The sequence below is a fragment of the Oncorhynchus mykiss genome, chromosome 25 (assembly GCF_057628025.1).
Source record: "Oncorhynchus mykiss isolate SJ-2025 chromosome 25, ASM5762802v1, whole genome shotgun sequence".
Taxonomy (NCBI): Eukaryota; Metazoa; Chordata; class Actinopteri; order Salmoniformes; family Salmonidae; genus Oncorhynchus; species Oncorhynchus mykiss.
Window position 1 is genome coordinate 76,983,724 of NC_143046.1, and position 16,482 is coordinate 77,000,205.

Consider the following 16,482-nt stretch of genomic DNA (forward strand, 5'->3'; position numbering starts at 1 on the left):
GGGAACGCCCAAATAATCTATAGTCAAACAAGTGAAACACGCAAAGTCTAACCCGATCGAAAGAACAACTGTAAACAACGATAGCCAGGATAGCCCACTTTTAATCATTGTGCAATTACCACATTTCCCCCCAAATTGCATGCTTTAGACATAGGCCTAGGCTTTATAAAATGTGCTTAATTAACATTTGTATTGTCAATGAGCCTCAAGTTCCATACAGTGTTAGTAGAAAAGAGTGTCCACAACGAATACATGGATGGAATGCGTTAAAGTGAAAGGAAATACTGGAAATATTTGGTGTCGTTATAGCAACAGGATCAGTCACGCTTTTCTCTGAAGGCCATTCACCACTGGGCTGTCAGAACACGTTTTTAATTAAAGCGTATAAACCGTTTTTGTAGGCATGTCATCGTGTGATTGAGGTAATCGGGAATGGGGATCCCGTTTATTTTTGATGCGCTCGTGCGCAATCCTTTTCCACCAAGACCAAGAGAGAAAAATTACCAAAAGGAATAAAGCATCACACACTCCAAAATAACATTGCAAAATAAATAAAAACGGCTTCTATAAGTCTAGTCAAGATGGATTGGGAACTGAACCATAATACAAATGTAGGGGTGGCAGGTAGCCTAGTGGAGAGAGCGCTGGATCGAATCCCCGAGCTGACAAGGTTAAAGATCTGTCGTTCTGCCCCTGAACAAGGCACTGTTCTTAGGCCGTCAATGTAAATTCGATTTTTTCTTAACTGACTTGCCTAGTTAAATAAAGTTTAAATATATATATAACACATTTAGGCCATAGAGGCTACACGAGGCATTTTATTTTTGCGAGTATATGATCATAAGGATGCATTGCCGACTTGGGGATGACCAGGAATATCAAACGTTATCAGATTTCAACAAAGTGAAAGATTTAGCCTCCGTATTTAGAACACGGCTGATTATCTGACGGATAAACATACACTGGGAGGATCTTGTGGGATTAAGAGTGGGGACACCCAAGTTGTGCGATCTCCACGGTTACCAGAGGAGAAATCGAGAAGCTTGTCATAGTGTCGCTTGAGCATTATGAGGGGAGGGTTACAACACATCAGCGTTCGCGTCCAAATAGACAGGCCCTCTCCTACCCCTCCTGTCTTTGGATTGCAACTTGAGGGCAACGGTGCATCCAACCATCGAGTACATAATCGACCATATATGGGTGCACAAGTCTCACCACTGCCCTAGCTGTTCTATCGGTGGACACCGGGAGGAAAGTAGAGCTCATGCGGGTCAACCCATCAATAAGAGAAAAAGGAAACGTAAACGATGTGGACGTAATTGCTTGGCGTGTAGTCTGTAGTACAGGTCGCCGGATCTCTTTTGCCCTCTTATGTTGATAAACTATCAGTATACAGAGCGAGAGAGAGAGAGAGCGAGAGAGAGATTTTTGGTGCAGGAAAATAAATACATGAGCAATACATCCATGGAAAGTGTCTCCAATCTTTCTTTTCACCTCTCTCTGAACCACAACATATTTATTTCTAAGTCAATAAGGTCTTTGTCAAAATCTGGCCAATTAGGATATTATGACAATAGCCAACATAATAGTGCCAAGGGATTAAATACCAATGTATTACAATTAAGACATTTAAAGATTGAAATATATAAAGCTAGAAGTTCAAGTTCCATGAAATGGATATGCATTGACTATTGGAGTTACATAAATATATCCCTCTCTATACTTTGACCTACTTTGAAAACTTCTAACAAGTGAATATTGCTTCATGAAACCATTTAGTCAGTAAGAGAGAACAAATAAAAAAGTTGTGTGATTTAGAGAAATTTGTCATATTGATTTAACAAAGTTAATATCAGAGGTAGTGGGTTTATTTCATTTTATACTCTTTAAGAGCTGTTCCACATTACCACACTCAGAGTCAGACCTTAGATAAACAGAAGTGTTAAAACAGAGTTTTATCTTCAATTAGAAGTCACTATCATTCCATAGGGATATAATGGTTGTGAATGACTGAGTTGAAAATGTACTGCACCTTAATAAACATTTAGAAAAAAAATCCCTTACAATAAAACTATATTTGGTCAACACGAATGTCACAGATTAACCTTTGAGAATAGTGAATACTGTTGAGTTATAGGTGATGTTCTTCATATCACAAATTCCATGAATGATTTCATACGAGAGCATGATGGAGTTGACCAAACAAATGACATGTTATTTGGCCCAAGGCAGTGTCAATGTCAAATCCAGGAAGCACCAACAACCTTTCCAATACAGCACTTTTCAATGAAACATGTCAGGACACTGTATTGATGTGGGATATCAAAGAGAATATATAATTGATCAATATAATAGTGCAGTAATGCATACAGGCATTTCCCTTTCCCAGGCTTCTACACCTGCATTGCTTGCTGTTTGGGGTTTTAGGCTGGGTTTCTGTACAGCACTTTGAGATATCAGCTGATGTACGAAGGGCTATGTAAATACATTTGATTTGATTTGTAACAGAGATACAGTGAGCTCTAAAAGTACTGGGACAGTGACACGTTGTTGTTGTTTTGTCTCTGTAGTCCAGCACTTTGGATTGGAAATGATACAATCATTATCAGGTTAAAGTGCAGACTGTCAGCTTTAATTATTTGAGGGTATTTTCATCCATATCGGATGAAACGTTTAGAAATTACAGCACTTTTTGTACATGGTCCCACCATTTTAGGGGACCATCAGTATTGGGACAAATTCACTTTTATATGTCTATTAAAGTAGTCAAAAGTTGAGTATTTGGTCCCAAGCTCATAGCATGCAATGATTACATCAAGCTTGTAACTCTACAGATTTGTTGGATGCATTTGCTGTTTGTTTTTTGTTGTTTCAGATTATTTTGTGCCCAATAGAAATGAATGGTAAATAATATGTCATTTTGGAGTCACTTCTATTGTAAATAAGAATATGTTTCTAAACACTTCAACATTAATGTGGATTCTACCATGATTATGGGTAGTCCTGAATGAATGACTGAATAATGATGAGTGAGAAAGTTACAGATACACAAATATCATACCCCCAAGACGTGTTAACCTCTCACCATCAAAATAACAGGAGGTTAGCATTTTTGTGGTGGTATGATGTGTGTCTCACTCATCATTATTCATCAGAACAATCCGTAATCATGGTAGCATCGACGCTAATGTAGAAGTGTGTGACATTTGAAATCCAAAGTGCTAGAGTACAGAGCCAAAACACATGTCACCGTTCCAATACTTCTGGAGCTCACCGTAGATAGGCAGCAACACAAACATCAATACCAAAATGTGTTGATGACAAAAAAAAATCTAAAGATGGTCAGTGAAGTAAAATGTACAATTTAAGAAAGAAACAGAGAGAGAGAATGAGAGAAGTGGGCAGCAACAAACCAACAACCCAAGTGGGTAAACATTTACTATTCAGTTTGAGCCTAGACTGGAATGGGGCTTTGGAGTGCAGCACTTCTAACAACTGTTTGCCCAGTTAAGGCTTGGTTGTGTTTACACATCGTTAAACAGCAGCAGCAGCAGCCCGGGCCTGGGCAGGCAGGGAGGAAGCCTGGTGACCAGATGTGGCTGTTCCACTAGCCAGTGGGTCAGGTAGCTCCAGTTCGGACAGTGCGGCGATGTGCTGTGTCGCAACTGGCACCCTATTCCCTTTACAGTGCGCTACTTTTAACTGGCACCTATAGGGATATAGGGCTATGCTCACAAGTAGTGCACTATATAGGGAATAGGGTGCCATTTGGGACGAAACAAGGAACAGAGTGGACAGACTGCTGTTGACCTTCTGCGTCTGTCTCCGTCAGATGACCTTTCGGACGCTGCCTTTCCCCAGCTTGTTCCTCAGCACCTCCACCAGCCGCTCCAACCTACATGTTGACATAAAGAATAATAACATGTGTTTTATAGAGCGCTTTATAATGACCCAAAGACACACAAGGGGGAGGGGGAGACCCCAAAGATGGGGAGGAAGACGAGGTGGGGAGGAATACAGGGGGAAACAGGGTAAGGAAAGGGGGAGAGGGGAACGGAGGAGGGGAGAGAGGGTGAGTGAGGGGGAGACAGAAGGAGGAAGAGGGGGAGAGGGTGAGGAAGAGAGGGAGACGGGATGTGAGGAATGAATGCATCATTCCTGGTGCGGTGGTGCACAGCACTCTAACACAAGGACACACTTGTTACAGGGTAAACTGGGGCAGGATGTAGACACTAAGTGGGTAGCTAGTCAGACACCACCCAAACCAAACCCAACGTACAACTCCTTAAAATACACTGACTCTTTCCTCTCCGTCTCTCTCTCTCTCCGTCTCTCGTTGACAGGATCTAGTATTTTTCCCTGGCTGAGGGGAAGGACAATCACGGTGTCTTTATGGGTAAAAATAAAAGCAAATGATTCCCAGATAGGATGAAAATCCCAGTGAATTGATGTGCGAGAGAGGAGAGGAATGCTTTTGGAGTGAGAAGCTGGGTTTGAGAGGGAGGAAACATAACATAGCTTTTTTGGCTCTGTAGAAAGGAGGCATGAGAGGCTGGCCAAAACATGCACAGTCATCACATATCTAATTTGAACCTAAACAGACTATTATGGGTTTGTTACTGAAATAGAGTCAATAATAATATTCCTAGCTATTCAGTTCAAAAGCATCCAACTGGAAATTATGTTAAGGTCAAACATTAAGATGTCGGGAAATTGTCTTTTTGTGTCTTTTCAAATAGGAACACATTTCACAGGACTTCGATTATAATATAATTCCATGGTACTAATCGAGGGAATCGAATAAAGCCAAATGTCCCATGGGGCGGTGCACAATTAGCCCAGCATCGTCCGGGTTAGGGGAGTGTTTTGCCGGAGTAGGCAGTCATTGTAAAATAAGAATTTGTTCCTAACTGAGGGGCGGCAGGTAGGTAGCCTAGTGGTTAAAGAGTTGGGCCAGTAACCGAAAGGTTGCTGGATTGAATCCCCGAGCTGACAAGGTAAAAATCTGTAATTCTGCCCCTGAACAAGGCAGTTAACCTGGTAGGCTGTCATTGTAAATAAGAATTTGTTCTTAACTGGCTTGTCTAGTTAAATAAAGGTTAATAAAAATAAATAAATAAAAACTTGCCTAGTTAAATAAAGGTTAATACAAAGGTAATGGAAGTTTTCAAATGAAGACATTTCTTAAAATTAAAAACTTTGGGAGCACTTATACAGGGAAAAGCTCCCACTGTGAATGAAATTAGAATAGAAAGCCGCGAGTGAACCCTGAAATACAGCAAGCTTTTTGTTATAGAGGGAGGATTTAAGCTCTTTCCACGAACATCTCATCCCGTCCTCACCGTGATATAGCTGATATGGAAATAATACAATGTGACAAGTGGAAAGGCTTCACATAGGCAGGCAACACCGTTCCTGTAGTTGTGCACCAGTTCTCCCGCAAAACATTTCACTTAGATTTTTCAGATAAACCATATCACCAGATAAATCTTTAGTCTTGTCATTATTAAACAACTAGCTAATCATATGCTGGCCATTATATCAAAGTTATCTTTTAATTGTAACGTTGACTCATAAGTGGGTAGTGGATGCTGATAAAGTTTTCTTGAATTCCTGATACTGTGCATGAGTTACACTACACACAGACCAGAAATAACAAACACTTTTACACAGAAGACACATGTTGGATATTTTCGAAGGAGTGCTGTCTTCTCCCGTTTGAAACATGCTGCATTGATTATTTTCCTTGAGCAGTCCAGTTGTAATGATCTGAGGACAGCCAGACAGAGGCTGTGGCCCAAATTGCACCCTATTCCCTAGTGCACTACCTTACCCAGAGCCCTGTGGGCCCTGGTAAAAAGCAGTGTACTACAAAGGGAGTGGGACTAGTGTGCAATTTGGGATACAGCCAGAGAATCACGCTGCCTGCCTGGGAGCGAAGCTGTCTAAGCTGTGTCTGTCTGTCTGTCTGTCTGCCCTGGGTTTGTACTGACTGACTGGTAATCAGGCAGCATCTGGGAGTGGTCTGAGCCAGGTACTGTCTGGAAGTTATTCTCCACCTGTTCCCCTCAACATGGTGCTTCATCATCACTACGAACCTGTATTCATCAACCCGTGACTGGATATACGGCATAGTGAGAGAAAACACACACACACACACACACACACACACACACACACACACACACACACACACACACACACACACACACACACACACACACACTCACACACACACACACACACACAATACAGGCCATGTCATAGATCAACACACAAACATGGCTCACCTAACTAGTTCAAATGTAGACGAGTGCACAAGGCAAGGAATCTCTTCCCCCTCTCAAACTAATAACAAATACCTTGTCCCCCCTTGTGTGTAAATGGGGCAATCCCTTGTTGTATTTTAAATATAACATTAGCCACTCTGTCACGTTTGCACAATAAGACAGTTCCAGGTAGTGCGCTTGTCTGTCCAAGGTGTACTGGTGTGGCGGTGGGGGATTGGGAACAACACTATTTACAGAGGGTGGTCAGTAAACCCAAACACACACAGGAGAGGAGCCAGAGAAAATATAATGCCTGATTAAGAATTCAGTGTCGCAAAACCAACAATTATAGCTGGAATAAGACCAAGTAAACACTCAGCTCCTCACATTCATTCTAAACAACCCAGAATCAGAATCTTTCTGCCTATGCTTTCTGCAGTAGAGCAGTGAAGTATATCTAGCAGTGTTTCAGTGGAGTGGGCATTGTGCTGGATGGACAGCCTAGATGCACTTGTTAGTGTTTAATGGCATTTCTTCTTTTTTTTTCTATTTCACCCAATTTTCGGTCTGGTCTCATCGCTGCAACTCCCCAATGGGCTCGGGAGAGGCAAAGGTGGAATCATGCGTACTCCGCAACATGACCCGCCCAAACCTCGCTTCTTAACACACACCAGCTTAACCCGGAAGCCAGCCGCACCAATGTGTCAGAGGAAACACTGTTCAACTGGCGACCGGTGTCAGACTGCAGGCACCAGGCCCGCCACAGTGAAATGAGCCAAGTAAAGCCCCACCGGCCAAACCCTCCCCTAACTAGGACGATGCTGGGCCAAACCCTCCCCTAACCCGGACGATGCTGGGCCAAACCCTCCCTTAACCCGGACGAATTGTGCGCCGTCCTATGGGACTCCCGGCCACAGCCGGTTGTGGCACAGCCCGGGAATGAACCCGGGTCTGTAGTAATACCTGTAGCACTGCGATGCAGTGCCTTAGACTGTTGCCACTGGGTAGGCCCTTAATGCCATTTTTTAAAGAGGAGCTCAGAAAGTATTTAAAATATTCTAATATATAATTCATAATACTTTATACAGTTGCAAATTACACAGAAAATACAATTTCCAACATTTACAACCATGAATCATAAGAAAGTAACATAACACCAAATCATCATAATAAGCGTATGGAGGAAGAAGCTAGGTACTCTGCTGCTCTGTATTCAGTTCACAGGAGGGTATCAGGTCTGATGATGAGACAGACACCACCAGTAAGCAGTGTGTCGTTACTAGAGGGCCAAGACCACCATCACCTCCTAATGAAAAGGATCTTTGTGTCCTCTCGTCTCCTCTATGGCCAAGTCTGCTTCAGCAGGCAGCTCCAGATAGGTCATTGCACATTCTGCTCAGGCCCCATCAGCCCCTGTCAGGCCCAGTCAGCCCCTTCAGGCTCAGTCATCCCCGTCAGGTCCCATCACCCCCCAGTCAGGTCCCATCAGTCCCTGGTCAGGTCCCATCAGGCCCGTCAGACTCCACCCAGGTGCCAGATTCTGGGCTACCTCTGTTTCCTCTGGCAAGCAGTGTGCTCTGGGGGTGATGGGGGGGAGAGGGGGTGTAACTTTGCTCCCCCTGCATTCTTCTCACTTCTGTGTGACGGGGCCTGCGTCAGAGCTGCTTTCCACTGCCTCCCACACCACCACAACCAGCACTGGGTCCCAAATGCCACCCTAATCCCTATATAGTGCAATTATTTTGACATGAGCCCTAGTGCACAATAGGAAATAGGGTGCCATTTGGGATGCGTCCCAGCAGGGCCAGAGCCATCCATCCATCTGGAGGTCAGCTAACGGTGGGGTGTGACTGTCTTCAGATCCTACTACTGCTGCTATTTCTGCTCCTGGCCCTGGGCTGCAGTCTATCCCCTCCACACCTGGACACATCTAACCCCGCCCCTCCACACATTTAACCCCGCCCCTCCACACCTGAACACATCTAACCCCGCCCCTCCACACCTTGACACATCTAACCCCACACCTAGAACACATCTAACCCAGCCCCTCCACACCGTGACACATCTAACCCCGCCACTCCACACCTTGACACATCTAACCCCGCCCCTCCACACATCTAACCCCACCCCTCCACACCTTGACACATCTAACCCCACCCCTCCACATCTAACCCCGACAGGCCTCTTTCTGGGAAAGGATCAGACTGAAGAATATCCCAGACCATGCTGACTGACCAGGCTCTGAAACTGTCAACTCTATCTTGTTGACCTCCACTAGGAGCCAGGAGCCACTTGATAAAAGTGCAAATCATCAGCAACAGTACTATGGACTTCAGTGCATATATGCAATGCATGGGAAGCACTTGCAAGCTGCAGTATCGACCCAAACGATTCCAAGAGTGAAAATGTCACGTTCATGGGGGAATTGGGTTGTGCATTAGTTTTTACTGTTGGAACAAAGTGTGTGTCACTACCTCTATTTTATCTTTAACTCTGCATTGTTGGAAAAAGACCTGTAAGTAAACATGTCACTGTTAGTCTACGACGCATATGACAAATAACATTTGATTTGGAGAAGAAGCTGTTATCTCCCAAGTAAAATGGAGGCCCTCCAGTGAGGATGGTTTAAACACAATACCAACTAGAATGCCCTCTTTTCTCCCTCCCAATCTGTGGGGTATGGGGCCTTCCCAGCCCTGAGAGCTGTCACCCCCCCCCCCCCCAACCCCCCTGTTAATTCGCCAGGCAAATAGATGAGCGGGCGACTGTTTGTTTAGCGGGGAGCGGGTAGGCCCAATGTGACTGGGAGGGAGCAGGAGCAGCAAAAACCAGGCTGGGACTGGGGAGAGAAGGACTCACAGACAACCAGTAACCAATTGTCTATCAGCATGGAGACCACAAGCACAGGCCAAGAGAATTTGTACATTTTTATGAGGATCCCCATTAGCTAATGCTGTAACGTTAGCTAATCTTCCTGGGGTCCAACACCAATTAATAAGACAATTAAGACATTACAAAGGAAGACTTTACAAACATTTAACAAGTAGACAATACAGACAATTAAAATACATGACAGGAAACACATTTAACATTCAGTTGATGCTTTCTATTTCCTGTCCAGTAATATGGTCCATAGCATTAGATGTTCTTTCTATTTCCTGTCCAGTCATATGGTCTATAGCATTAGATGTTATTTCTATTTCCTGTCCAGTCATATGGTCTATAGCATTAGATGTTCTTTCTATTTCCTGTCCAGTCATATGGTCCATAGCATTAGATGTTCTTTCTATTTCCTGTCCTATGCTATATGGTCTATAGCATTAGATGTTCTTTCTATTTCCTGTCCAGTCATATGGTCTATAGCATTAGATGTTCTTTCTATTTCCTGTCCAGTCATATGGTCTATAGCATTAGATGTTCTTTCTATTTCCTGTCCAGTTATATGGTCCATAGCATTAGATGTTCTTTCTATTTCCTGTCCTATGCTATATGGTCCATAGCATTAGATGTTCTTTCTATTTCCTGTCCTATGCTATATGGTCTATAGCATTAGATGTTCTTTCTATTTCCTGTCCAGTTATATGGTCCATAGCATTAGATGTTCTTTCTATTTCCTGTCCAGTTATATGGTCCATAGCATTAGATGTTCTTTCTATTTCCTGTCCAGTTATATGGTCCATAGCATTAGATGTTCTTTCTATTTCCTGTCCAGTCATATGGTCTATAGCATTAGATGTTCTTTCTATTTCCTGTCCAGTTATATGGTCCATAGCATTAGATGTTCTTTCTATTTCCTGTCCTATGCTATATGGTCTATAGCATTAGATGTTCTTTTATTTTTCTTGAAGGTGGATTCACTTTTTGCCTGAGAAATATGTATTGTAAAGAGTTCCATTCAGCTATGGCTCTACATAAAACTGTAGATTTAAGATGATTTGCCTTGGCCTGGGTTTTCTTAGCTGCCCTGAATTTACCTGTTTGGTTTGGTGGTTATGCGTGTTGCTAGTATGTACAAATTGGTCTGAAAAATATAACATTCCTAAAGAAAATCAGAAGGCTGGATAGTAATTTGTTTTCAACATGAAGCCATGAGAGATTGTGATGCATTTGGATAAGATTCATATAGATAGAGCAATGAAGAGCTAATCTGACAGCCCTGTTTAGAGCAATGAAGAGCTAATCTGACAGCCCTGTTTAGAGCAATGAAGAGCTAATCTGACAGCCCTGTTTAGAGCAATGAAGAGCTAATCTACCAGCCCTGTTTTGAGCAATGAAGAGATAATCTACCAGCCCTGTTTTGAGCAATGAAGAGCTAATCTGGCAGCCCTGTTTTGAGCAATGAAGAGCTAATCTACCAGCCCTGTTTAGAGCAATGAAGAGCTAATCTACCAGCCCTGTTTAGAGCAATGAAGAGCTAATCTACCAGCCCTGTTTAGAGCAATGAAGAGCTAATCTGCCAGCCCTGTTTAGAGCAATGAAGAGCTAATCTACCTGCCCTGTTTTGAGCCATTTGGAGCCTTTTTATATCTTTGCTGCATATGACCATATAACTGGACAGTACTCTAAATGTGATAGGACCAGGGATTGACCATATAACTAGACAGTACTCTAAGTGTGATAGGAGCAATGATTGACCATATAACTGGACAGTACTCTAAGTGTGATAGAGTACTGTCCAGTTATATGGTCAATCCCTGGTCCTAAGTGTGATAAGACCAGGAACTGAATACCTGATTCAGAGTGCTAGATCTTACATACTCTGAACATTTTCTTGTAACAGCAATTCCCTTACCCATCTTAATAACAATTGTATCTATGTGTTCTGACCATGATAAAGCTGAGTCCAATATGACACCTAGTAGTTGTTTTTTTCACTTGCTCTACATGCGTTCTATTCATCGACAAATTCAAATGGAGATCATCAGCAAGCATATATCGTGAACCAAATACAATACATTTCATTATAGAAATGTTCAACACCAATTTGCTCATATCAAGCCCTTCAGACACAATTCTTAGATCAAAACTCAGTACATCTGTTAGCTCATTACATTCTGATCCTGCGCTATTATACATTGTATAGTCATCAGCATACATTACCACTCTTGCATTGTTCAATACTGAAGGTAAATCATTAGTAAAGAAAGAGTAGAGAAGTGGGCCTAGGCAGCTTCCTTGAGGAACACCACAGTGTTCTTTACTGTTTGAAAAGCTACCATTAAAGAACACTTTTTGCCTTCTCCTGGATAAATAGCTTTCCATCCACAACATAGCTGCAGACTTAAAACTATAACATTTGAGTTTACCTAGTAACAGTTCATGATCAATTACATCAAAAACAGACTGAAATCTACTAACTTCCTGCCATCCGTATTCTTTAACCAATAATCTGTTATTTGTGCTGAGGCCGTCCTTGTAGAATGCCCTTATTTGTATGCATGCTGGAAACCCGTTATCAGACCATTACATGAGAAACAATCCTTGATTTGTACAGATCATTTACGTAACACGAGCAGCAAGTTTATAGGACACCAATTAGGACTAGTGAATGCAGATTTATCTAAGGTAGGTAGTGGAATAACCTTTGACTCTTTCCTGACTTCTGGGCACACTCCATACACTGGCTTGCAAAAGTATTCACCCCCCTTGGCATGTACCTGGAATTAAAATAGATTTTTTTGGGGGTGTGTGTATCATTTGATTTACACAACATGCCTAACACTTTGAAGATGCAAAACATTTTTTATTGTGAACAAACAAGAAATAAGACAAAAACACTGAAAACTTGAGCGTGCATAACTATTCACCCCCCAAAGTCAATACGTTGTAGATGCACCTTTTGCAGCAATTACAGTTATAGTCTATTGGGGTATGTCTCTCTAAGCTTGGCACATCTAGCCACTGGGATTTTTGCCCATTCTTCAAGGGAAAACTGCTCCAGCTCCTTCAAGTTGGATGGGTTCCACTGGTGTACAGCAATCTTTAAGTCGTACCACAGATTCTCAATTGGATTGAGGTCTGGGGTTTGACTAGGCCATTGCAATACATTTAAATGTTCCCTTAAACCACTTGAGTGCTGCTTTAGCAGTATGCTTAGGGTCATTGTCCTGCTGGAAGTTGAATCTCTGTCCCAGTCTCAAATCTCTGGAAGACAAACAAGTTTCCCTCAAGAATTTCCCTGTATTCCTTCAATTCTGACCAGTTTCCAAAGTCCCTGCCGATGAAAAACATCTACACAGCATGATTCTGCCACCACCATGCTTCACTGTGGGGATAGTGTTCCCGGGGTGATGAGGTGTTGGGTTTGCGCCAGACATAGCATTTTCCTTGATGGCCAAAAAGCAACATTTTAGTCTCATCTGACCAGAGTACCTTCTTCCATATGTTTGGGCAGTCTCCCTCATGCCTTTTGGCAAACACCAAACGTGTTTGATTCTTTTTTTCTGGCCACTCTTCCGTAAAGCCCAGCTCTGTGGAGTGTACGGCTTAAAGTGGTCCTATGGACAGATACTCAAATCTCCGCTGTGGAGCTTTGCAGCTCCTTCAGGGTTATCTTTGGTCTCTTTGTTGCCTCTCTGATTAATGCCCTCTTTGTTTGGTCTGAGTTTTGGTTGGCGGCCCTCACTTGGCAGGTTTGTTGTGGTCCCATATTCTTTCCATTTTTTTCTAATGGATTTAATGGTGCTCCGTGGGATGTTCAAAGTCTCTGATATTTTTTTTATAACCCAACCCTGATCTGTACATCTCCACAACTTTGTCCCTGACCTGTTTGGAGAGCTCCTTGGTCTTCATGGTGCCGCTTGCTTGGTGGTGTCCCTTGCTTTGTGGTGTTGCAGACTCTGGAGCCTTTCAGAACAGGTGTAAATATACTGATATCATGTGACACTTAGATTGCACACAGGTGGTTTATTTAACTAATTATGTGACTTCTGAAGGTAATTGGTTGCACCAGATCTTATTTAGGGGCTTCATAGCAAAGGGGGTGAATACATATGCACGCACCACTTTTCCATATTTTTTTTTCATTTCACTTCACCAACTTGGACTATTTTGTGTATGCCCATTACATGAAATCCAAATAAAAATACATTCGAATTACAGGTTGTAATGCAACAAAATAGGAAAAACGCCACGGGGGGGAAGAATACTTTTGCAAAGCACTGTACATCATGCACTTATTACAATTATGAGAGATTGTGGTAGATATTTGGTTAGCTGTAACTCTAAGCAATTTGGTGTCAAGATTATCTGTACCAGGTGACTTGTCATCCAAAAGAGACAACAGCATCCTTTCTTCCTCTTCCCTTTCTACATGGTGAAATTCAAACATGCATTGCCTCTCCTTCATGATACATTCTTTTATAAGGGTATATGACATGGACCTTCAGTTGGAATCATAGCATTCCTCAACATGTCCACCTTGCCTGTAAAATGTTCAGAGGGTGGGGCTGTGTTGCAACAGTAGTTATTGAGGGGGGGGTGTGCATGCTGTAGGGAGAGATACCATGAGATTAAATGTGATTATACTTAATTGAATTTAGCCTTGCATCACAATACACCCTCATTGCAGAGATACAAGATATTTATAGGGAGTGAAAAAGGTACATAGTAAAACTATAGATGTCAACACATCCACAGCAACATACCGGGAGTTACAGGATGTGTCAGCTAACAACAGTGACTTTTAACAAGCCACTCTAAAACAGCTGTTTTCATTGTATTTGATTGACACATTGATATGGTCCTTTGGCTTTGAATTTGGTGGGAGGAAAATATTTTGACATACTGGCCATCCGTACTGTCAAAGGTGGTTGACAGAACAGCAAAGAGGCATATCTCAATTTCTGAAAACAACAAGTTGTAGACGAAAGAAGGATGGGAAGCACTGCAAGGATACTGTAGTACGTGCTTCTACACCTGCATTGCTTGCTGTTTGGGGTTTTAGGCTGGGTTTCTGTACAGCACTTTGAGATATCAGCTGATGTACGAAGGGCTATATAAATACATTTGATTTGATTTGATTAGTAGGTCTTGTAGATGAAAGGTGCAGTACACGGATGATGCACTGAACAGGCTTCCAACCAACAGGTCTCCTCTACTCTCTGGTTTTTACTCTGCAGCGAGAGTGCCGCTGGCCACACTTCTATCACAAACCGACAGAAACTTGACCTTAAGCAATGAAAGCATGCCTGCAGTTTACCTGACAGTAGGCAACGTTATTCTGTATCAACACCCCGTGGCAAAGAGACACGTTTAATATTCAAATGCTATGTCACTACATGAGACAATATCTGGAGGCAATAATGCGGCAGAATGTCAGTGGAATATATTACCGTACATTACTGACGGGACTGACTGAATTACTGAGAACATCAAACTGTCAGAGTGGAGCTCAAGGTAAAAGCAGACAGGTGTTTTCCAATGAGATGCGAGAGGGAGAGAGTGCTGCTCTCAAAAAGAGAGAGATTGAGGTAAACTGTAGTGTGGTTATATTTTCAATAGAGCTTGGTAGGGTGGGGTATTCTTCGCTTGAGTATATGGCTAACGAAACCCATTATCTATAGGGGAGGAGAGGGAACCAAAACATTGATGCTAACTCTGACTACCATGTGAAACCCATAGATTAGGGCCTAAGGAATTTATTTAAATTGACTGATTTCCTTATATGAACTGTAACTCAGTAAAATCGCTGAAATTGTTGCATGTTGCATCTATATTTTTGTTCAGTATAGATTAATGACCCGATGCCTCTGCCTCCATCCCAGCTAGGAGTGTACATACTGTAGCTTTAAAATCTTATGACTCATTCTGGCCTGTCGTCCCCTTAATGAGTTTCAGAGGGGGGAAGGTGAAGTTCCTGTTTTATGCTTCCTCTTCTGTTTCAGAGCTGAGGGTAATCAATTCAGATGTGCTATTGACAGGTATGGGAGTGATGTAAAGTTTGTGTGCTTTGTTTAATTAAATGCAAACATACTGGGTCCGAAGGTCCGATGACTGTGACAAACAAGGGCAGAGCACAGGCGAGGAGAGGAGGAGAGGGCAGAGGAGGGGAGGGCACAGGAGAGAGAACAGGGGAGAGAGAACAGAGGAGGGGAGGGCAGAGGAGAGAGAACAGAGGAGGGAAGGGCAGAGGAGAGAGAGAACAGAGGAGGGGAGGGCAGAGGAGAGAGAGAACAGAGGAGGGGAGGGCAGAGGAGAGAGAACAGAGGAAGGGAGGGCAGGGGAGAGAGAACAGAGGAGGGGAGGGCAGAGGAGAGAGAACAGAGGAGGGAAGGGCAGAGTAGAGAGAACAGAGGAGGGGAGGGCAGAGGAGAGAGAACAGAGGAGGGAAGGGCAGAGTAGAGAGAACAGAGGAGGGGAGGGCAGAGAAGAGAGAACAGAGGAGGGGAGGTCAGAGGAGAGAGAACAGAGGAGGGGAGGGCAGAGGAAAGAGAGAACAGAGGAGGGGAGGGCAGAGGAGAGAGAACAGAGTAGAGAGAACAGAGGAGGGGAGGGCAGAGGAGAGAGAACAGAGGAGTGGAGGGCAGAGGAGAGAGAACAGAGGAGGGGAGGGCAGAGGAGAGAGAACAGAGGAGGGGAGGTCAGAGGAAAGAGAACAGAGGAGTGGAGGGCAGAGGAAAGAGAACAGAGGAGGGGAGGGCAGAGGAGAGAGAACAGGGGAGGGGAGGGCAGAGGAGAGAGAACAGAGGGGAGGGCAGAGGAAAGAGAGAACAGAGGAGGGGAGGGCAGAGGAGAGAGAACAGAGGAGAGAGAACAGAGTAGAGAACAGAGGAGGGGAGGGCAGAGGAGAGAGAACAGAGGAGTGGAGGGCAGAGGAGAGAGAACAGAGGAGGGGAGGGCAGAGGAAAGAGAACATAGGAGGGGAGGGCAGAGGAGAGAGAACAGAGGAGTGGAGGGCAGAGGAGAGAGATAACAGAGGAGTGGAGGGCAGAGGAGAGAGAACAGAGGAGGGGAGGGCAGAGGAAAGAGAACAGAGGGGAGCGTTGCTTCACTATAGATTATTTTATCTGACCTTGCCTGCATCACCTCGACCCCCACCTCAACCCCCAGAGCTACACAACAACCTCCCTTTACAACACATATTCATGGAAACCAATCAAGAGGAAAGAAAAACACTGTCCGCAAACTGTTCAAATGAATTTCCTGGGAGAGCGAGAAAGCGAAGGAAGGCAGGAAGCAGGGAGGGAGAGAAAGAGAGCTACCTATTGAGAGG

General features: G+C 43.5%; 1 long non-coding RNA gene across 1 annotated transcript in view; it reads right to left on the reverse strand.

Annotated features, from left to right (window-relative positions):
* Positions 1-1,852: 1,852 nt before the first annotated feature.
* LOC110504336 (uncharacterized) overlaps positions 1,853-16,482 on the reverse strand; it is a 31,502-nt gene continuing 16,872 nt past the window's right edge. The window contains exon 3 of the long non-coding RNA XR_002470590.3: positions 1,853-3,895. This is a non-coding gene — a long non-coding RNA (uncharacterized LOC110504336). The remainder of the gene's footprint in view (positions 3,896-16,482) is intronic.